Here is a 6,861-nt window from a genome sequence, read left to right on the forward strand (position 1 = left end):
AAATTTGATAATTTATCAAACAAAAAGAAGGGAATTGTATTCACATAAAGTGTTACTTTTACTGCTAGCATTATTTGGAAAATGACATTAGTTTTGAAAAAAATAAACCAGTGTTCTGACGTCTACAGCAGATGAGTTAATGAGAAATTCAGGAGTCTTTAAGGTTCATCACTAATCAATAGATCTTGAAATGGCACAAATCTTGCAATTTATTTATGAAAGAAATGAATAGACATTTCTCCAAATTTGGCAAAATGACCCAGAGGTCTACAGACCATTAGCAACAAATGGTAGTGCTGAAAAGAAAAATAAAGAACCAATATTACAAACATTTACATCAATGAGGCTATGCCAAAACTGAGCTACTTTTATATTCTCCCTTCAGAAAGTATACCATGGTGCTATAGTTTTGTAAAGACCGAACAAAACAATCCAGCAAAAAATATATATGTATAAACTCAAAAACTGATTAGAGACATGGATTAATTAATTAGTGAATGAGAATATTTTTCTAGATTTGTGATGTTGGCAGCATTATCTGGCTTTTAAAAATGTGTATTATAGAGTAATTTCTTTTCCTCAGAATAAGTGTCCATATAGCTACCCAAATTAGTATTCGTAAAATTTCATTCCACAACATCCCCTGCTGTTTCCCAGGCAGTGAGTAGCTGGAGATATTTCTGGGAGACTCCACTCAAATTCCAGGGTCCCTTCTACCTCTCAGCCTCCCACACCGCCTCATAACAAGCACAGCGCTTTGCCTTCGCTTATCACTCTGCGCTTCTCTTCCAGACCATGGATTTGTTGGTCCTGGTTTGAGCATGCCTCTGACATTTTACCTTTCTCTTTCCACATTTTTTTTAATAATGGCTATAGGTGGGAGCAAAAGTGGTTGGCAGAATAGGCAGATTCATTTGCCCAGAAATCTGGAGCTATGTTGGTTTTAAATTTCATTTACTGTATGTTAAGTGGGAAGTCACACGAGATACAGCTCTATGCTGTCCTGAGTAGAAGTCTCACATGGCCTCAGTCTTGTTTAGTAGATTTCAATCATGGCAGCCACATCCTGTGGACCGGCTGGTGCGCACCGCGCCTGTGGAAATGGCTCCTTGCGTGCGTGACGCTTATGCTCCATTCTGTCACCGAAGCCGTGCGGCCTTATTGCAGTTCTTAGGGACACGGACCCAATGCATTGCAGACTTTTTTCCTTTGAAGTGTTCAGCCAAAGAGCGACAATAAATGGTACTCTGGGTCATCTCAAAAAACAGGAAAAAGTTAGTTTTATAAATTGGAAGCGTATGAAACAAACTCAAGAAATGAATTATTTAACAAATTCAAGAAAAGAACAAATTCAAAAAACGTCAGTTCTTTAACAGATGGCTCCAGGAAGACTATGTCCAGGTTTCGTGATTCCTGATGCTTATATAATGTGGAGCCTTTTTAAGTAAATGAATCCAAAATTCTGAATAAGCTTAGGGCAGGAAATAAACTCAAATGCGGTAATGTTAGAGATGTGTAGCTCATTGTATTTCTCATGGTCCTTCAATCCAGTATGTGTGTGCTTTATGACTCAGTAAGCTTTCTTCTTCCCTTTATTTCTTGTCCCTCTCTTCCTTCCACCATGTCTTCCTTCCTTCTTCTGTTTCCTCCTCCCTTCCTTCTTTCCTCCTCTCTTTCTATCTCTTTGCTTTTTTACCAGTACAACCAAGCTCTTTAGCATACCCATCTCTTCATACATATTTATTCTTTTTAAGTTAAGTTTATTGGTACTAGCTTTTCAGAGTGACAGTATTGTGGCCAATGAGGTTTATCCAAGGCACAATTATTGCTAATTGAAAATTTTTCCTATTGGTACATTTTAAATAAAATGGCTTGTCAATTGTGGATCAGTTCATACAATATGCATCACAGTGACCAGCCGTTTATAAGTAACAAAAGTAATACGAACTGTAATGCAACTAACAAACTGATGTATACTGGCTGGAGTGGGGCATCTTGTGCTACATTTCCCCCTATTGTGGTTTGGGGTTTTGCAAGTGGAACAATACAATTCAGGACACATATTTTATAAGATTATTTATACTAGTCACCCAAAGTCTCATATACAAACACAGTGCAGGAAGTCTGTCCACACAATAAGGGGCCAAAGAATCCAGCTGAGAGCGTGGATCCCATGGCAATGTCCTATAATGAGTCCAGCTGAAGACCTAGAGCTCATAACAATGCCTCCCACAAGACCAACTTGAGGCCTAGAGCCCATGACAGTGTCCCATGCAGACCTGTTTCTCTGCACTGGGAAGGTCCAAAGGTCAGTGGTGAAAGCTAGAAAGTCTGTGCCAGAGGGACAAAGGATCTGTGCTAGGAGGCTGAGGAATCTGCATTGGAGCCAGGAAAAGACAGTCAAAGTAAGAACCAGAGCTCCTCCAAAAAGTAGTACAGTCATCCTTAGCAACAGTGAGGTCCCAAGCTCCTCCAATGATGAGGAAAGTCAAGTTCCCATCAGGAAAGCCAATGCAAAATCTTCTCCAGGTGACTGAACAGTGCACCATCTTCCCCTCTGGAGCCAGGAAGCAATGCTCAAAGTGAGGACTAGAGCTTCCCAAAAGTGAACTGAAGTCATTCTCAGTGACAACAATGTCCCAGGCTCCTCAGATGATAACAGCTGAGTTCATCAGGAAAGCCAACATGACAAACTCCTCCAGCAGAACCAACTGGTCCCTACAGCTTCTACCAGCTCCCAACAGCTTCTGCCAGTCCTAACAGCCTTCTTGCTTCTTCTCCAGTTCTGCATCTTATGCTGCTGGCAACAGTCCGCAGGTGGGCCTTCCAAATCCAGCACCATGCTTACTCAGTTTAACTGGGTGTTACAAGTTGACCACCAGTTGTCAATCCACCATATCCCCCTCTTTTAGTTTCCCTGGCAAATCTTTGCTGGCCATGTTACATGTGACCTGAGCCAAAGCCCAACTTGAAAGAGTAACATTATGGGCCCTAACCAAGGTCCCCAAGACTGAAAGTTCCCACCAGAAGTTTGTGGTTTGTTTCCGTTATTGTAGGGTTTCTCCTTAAATTGACTCTGATAAGGGAGTGAAGGAGTTAATGTGATCCAAGAGAGGTTCTAATATGCCTTGGGTGCTAATAAAATCTTTATCATTCGTAAGGGTCTTACTGGTTATTTTCTACTATCTCTGGGAAATCACCCATAGAGCTAAGGCAAAGCAAGGGCTGGGGTAAGCAGCCTGTAAAGTCATAAAAATCAAGGGGAGTAATACAGTCATCAAGGGAAGTAATACATTTATTGAGGTATGGAGCAATCCTGTGAACTATGTCTTCAGGCTTCAGCTGTGTGTGGACTAGTTAGCATCAGATCAGCACCTGGTCAGTACAGTGATCACAGAAGGGTTTGAGTGCCCTGTCTCTTCCAAATGAGCCCTGGAGGAGCTGTCTAGTCCAGGCAAATGCTCCAGAACTCTGGAACAGTGGATCTAAAGCTGGATTCTTAAACTGGTAGAGGTAGTTAATACATACCTGGGTTATATGTGTGTGCAGGAGTGCCTACAGGTATAGTTGATCTTTCAGCTAAACTTTTGTGGAGCTAGTTACAAGCTGTTTCTGTAGAGTTATGTTTTATTTTCTCAACTTTTTAGAGCTTGTGGCCTGTATTCTGTATGTAGGTTTTTTTTAGTTATCTCTGCTACAAATGCAGTCATATTATTTCTGCCAATTGTCAAGGATAGGCCATATTTAGGGATGATTTTTACAGCAGGGCCCTACAAACTTTTATTGTCCTCTTGGTTTGAGTAGGGAATGCCTTGGGCCAGCCTGAGTAGGTGTAGATGAGCACTAAGTCTAGCTGTACATTTTTAATGGGGGGAGGTCAGAGCCAGTGACAGAGATGCTAAAGCCTAAGCTTGCTACAGGACAACAGGTCCCAGCACTGTAGTTTGAGCTTGCAGAGCATACAGTGGGGTAAGACCTGGCCTGATTAAGATGGATCTTCTGGGAGTACCAGGAAAAGTGTTTTTGGATGGGGTTAATGTTTGAGATACTGGGATCCCTGGAGGAGGTGTAGGAGCACAGGTTTGGTGTCATCAGTGGCAGGTTTCCAAACAGCAACAGGAAGCAGTAGCAAGAAAGCTTTCCCAAAATGACTTTGTCCAAGGTGACCATATCATATCTAGCCTGTCCTACCTGAGCTACTTTCATCCATAAACAGGGTGTGCTCAGTATCTGTTGAGGGTTTATTTTTTAGTGGACCCAAGTGTGGCATGTGGCACCCGTGGACACTTAGGTCTTGGCCTAAGGTGAGCTTGTCAGTTTTCTTGTCCAGAAGGAGAGTACTTATTAAAGTGTGAAGGCAAAGTGGAGGTAGCCCTTAGCAACTGGATCCAAGTATTTCTACAGGCAGGCCACTGGGCAATCCCAGGGGCTGACAGTCTGAGTTTCTTTCTTGCAACCAGCTTCTGCCAGATATTGCAGCAGAGCTTTTGTGCCTTTCCTGCAGGCAACTTAGGTGTCATTAATCAGATGTGCAGTGATATTTTGTGCTGGAAAACTAGTGAGGCCAGCTGTGAGGGCTTCTCCAAAGAGGGTAAAGAAGTTTTTGAACCTTTGGAAGGCTAAGTCCAGGTCAGTTGACTTTTGAGTCCAGAACTGGGGCTGTTTCAATTTAAAGGCAAAGAGGGGCTGGCTGATAGGAGCCAATCAAAGGCAGAAGAAGGCATTCTTTAGGTCCAGGCAGGTGTACCTGTGTGTACTTAGCATGTACCATTGATTCAATTCTAAACACTGGAAAGAAATATCCTAGATAAGATTGTTTCAAAGGTGGAGAAGGGGCAAGAATTATAACATTTTAAAATGTCTTAGAAACTCTAAGAAGAAGTATTGAGGTTTAATACCTTACAGTAATTTTTCCTAGTTGTATACTGAATATGTCCTGGAGTTTCCAGAGGCTTTGTACTATATTGCTTTCCTCAGAACAGACTTGTGAGGAGACCAAGTTTCCCTCCCCTCATTTCGTCCTACATGGATAAAGCAAGATGTAAGAACCTTTGAGCTATAAGAGCCTATATAATGCGGCCTCAAATTGAAACTTGAACTACAGTTTAGAAGATATACAACACATTGCCATTGTCTATAGTCACTCGATTTTTCAAGACAACACAGAAATACTTTTGTCTAAAAATAGCTTGATAACACCAAGGGTTTTGGAACAATGTCACATTTAATATATGACTATGACAGCTTGTGTTCTTAAATCTGGCTCTCCAAAAACCCATTGGAACATTCTGAAAACACCTTGTTGAAGCTCCCATGATAAGAGTCTCCTCAGTATCATCACTGGGTGACAGCTCTCACCTGGGCATCTGACTGTTGTTTATTTCAAAAAAACTTTTTCACTTCTGGTGCTTAATCAGGGAAAGAAAATTCACTGCCATTCATAGGCAGAAAGCACTAATATGGAAGAAGAGGACGAGAAATCTAGAGGAAGTGCTGTCTCATAATTGGGAGGTATTGGGACTGGGAGGTGGAAGTATTCAATTGCTTTGCCATCTTCCAGATTAACCACACTTCATCCTCACGCCTGTTCACCAACACCAAACAGGGGACTTGGAGTGGAGCTATGTGAAAGTTGTTAACGCTTGTTGCTCCAACAGGTTGACAGACTTTAACAATTCCCATAAGCCATGATTTACGTATGGAGAAAAGCAGAGCTATTCCAGATATGTCCACATTCACAGAGAGGTTAAGAGAAGAGACTGCCCTCCTTTGCACGGAACTGGAAACGGGACTGCAAATAAGTAGGAAGGTCGTGTGCTATCCAATCATGCTTCTGCACATAATCCTGACTTGTTCACATGGTGAGTCCAACTCAAGGAAACACTCAGGCCAGTGACTGGGCTGTCAAAATGAGATGCAGTGTTAGTTCAGACACCAGGCAGGCAGTGTGGTAAGTACCCTCTCCTCTCCATTTACACTACCACCACTCCAATATTTTGCAGAGTATGGTTAAAAAGAAAAAGACTTATGCAACCCTTAACCTTATGTCCTATGGAGGGGACAAAATGTGGAAGATTTCAGGATCAGAGTGGAGGATTCTTTGAAGAAACTTGTCACTGTGCTATGAGTCCCATGCCCCCTTCACTCAGAATTCTGAGAAGAGTATCAAGCAAACTGTTTGAAGAAGAGAAAACACATTCCCTCTGTCATAAGGGACACAGAGGACATAGTTAACTGAAAAAGATTCAAAGACAAAAGACTGATTGAAGGGGCCACTGCATTCTTAATATCTGAGGGTCACTAAAACACATCACAGCATCTCTTAATCCCTCAGGTACCAAGGATGGATCCGAATAAGCAGCAGAAGGAAAGGCTGAAGTTAACATGTGACTGTAGTTGTCAGGTTACTGCGACCCCAGTAGAGAGTCAAATCCCTCCAGTTCACCCGCCCCCATCCTGCCGTTTATCACGTAAAGTTCCTACTTTAGGGATTGAGGAGGGACTTTTGGGAACTAAAGGGTATGCATCGTGCCACATCTTATCAATGTTGTATATTTAGAGACAGCCTGCATGTAAATCTCCGTGGAAGCTGGTTGGCTAGGGAAACAGGCTCTAAGTCCTGACTTTCACCATAACTTGTTATTTGTTGATTTTTCTCTAGAGAATTTTCAGGTCTTTCAGTTTTTGAGCTGGTGGGTAAGAAGAAACTTTTCATCATGCATCATGTATCTTCTCCACATGTTAGAAAGACAAAAATGAAAAAAGATTCTGAGATAGGGTCTTACATCTGTCTCACCTAGACAAATGGGATTTCTCCAGATTCTGCTGACTGGGTTCATCTGAATTTCTAGAGAGAGGGAG

Source organism: Chinchilla lanigera, unplaced genomic scaffold (assembly GCF_000276665.1).
Source record: "Chinchilla lanigera isolate Chin_1 unplaced genomic scaffold, ChiLan1.0 scaffold00055, whole genome shotgun sequence".
Classification (NCBI taxonomy): Eukaryota; Metazoa; Chordata; class Mammalia; order Rodentia; family Chinchillidae; genus Chinchilla; species Chinchilla lanigera.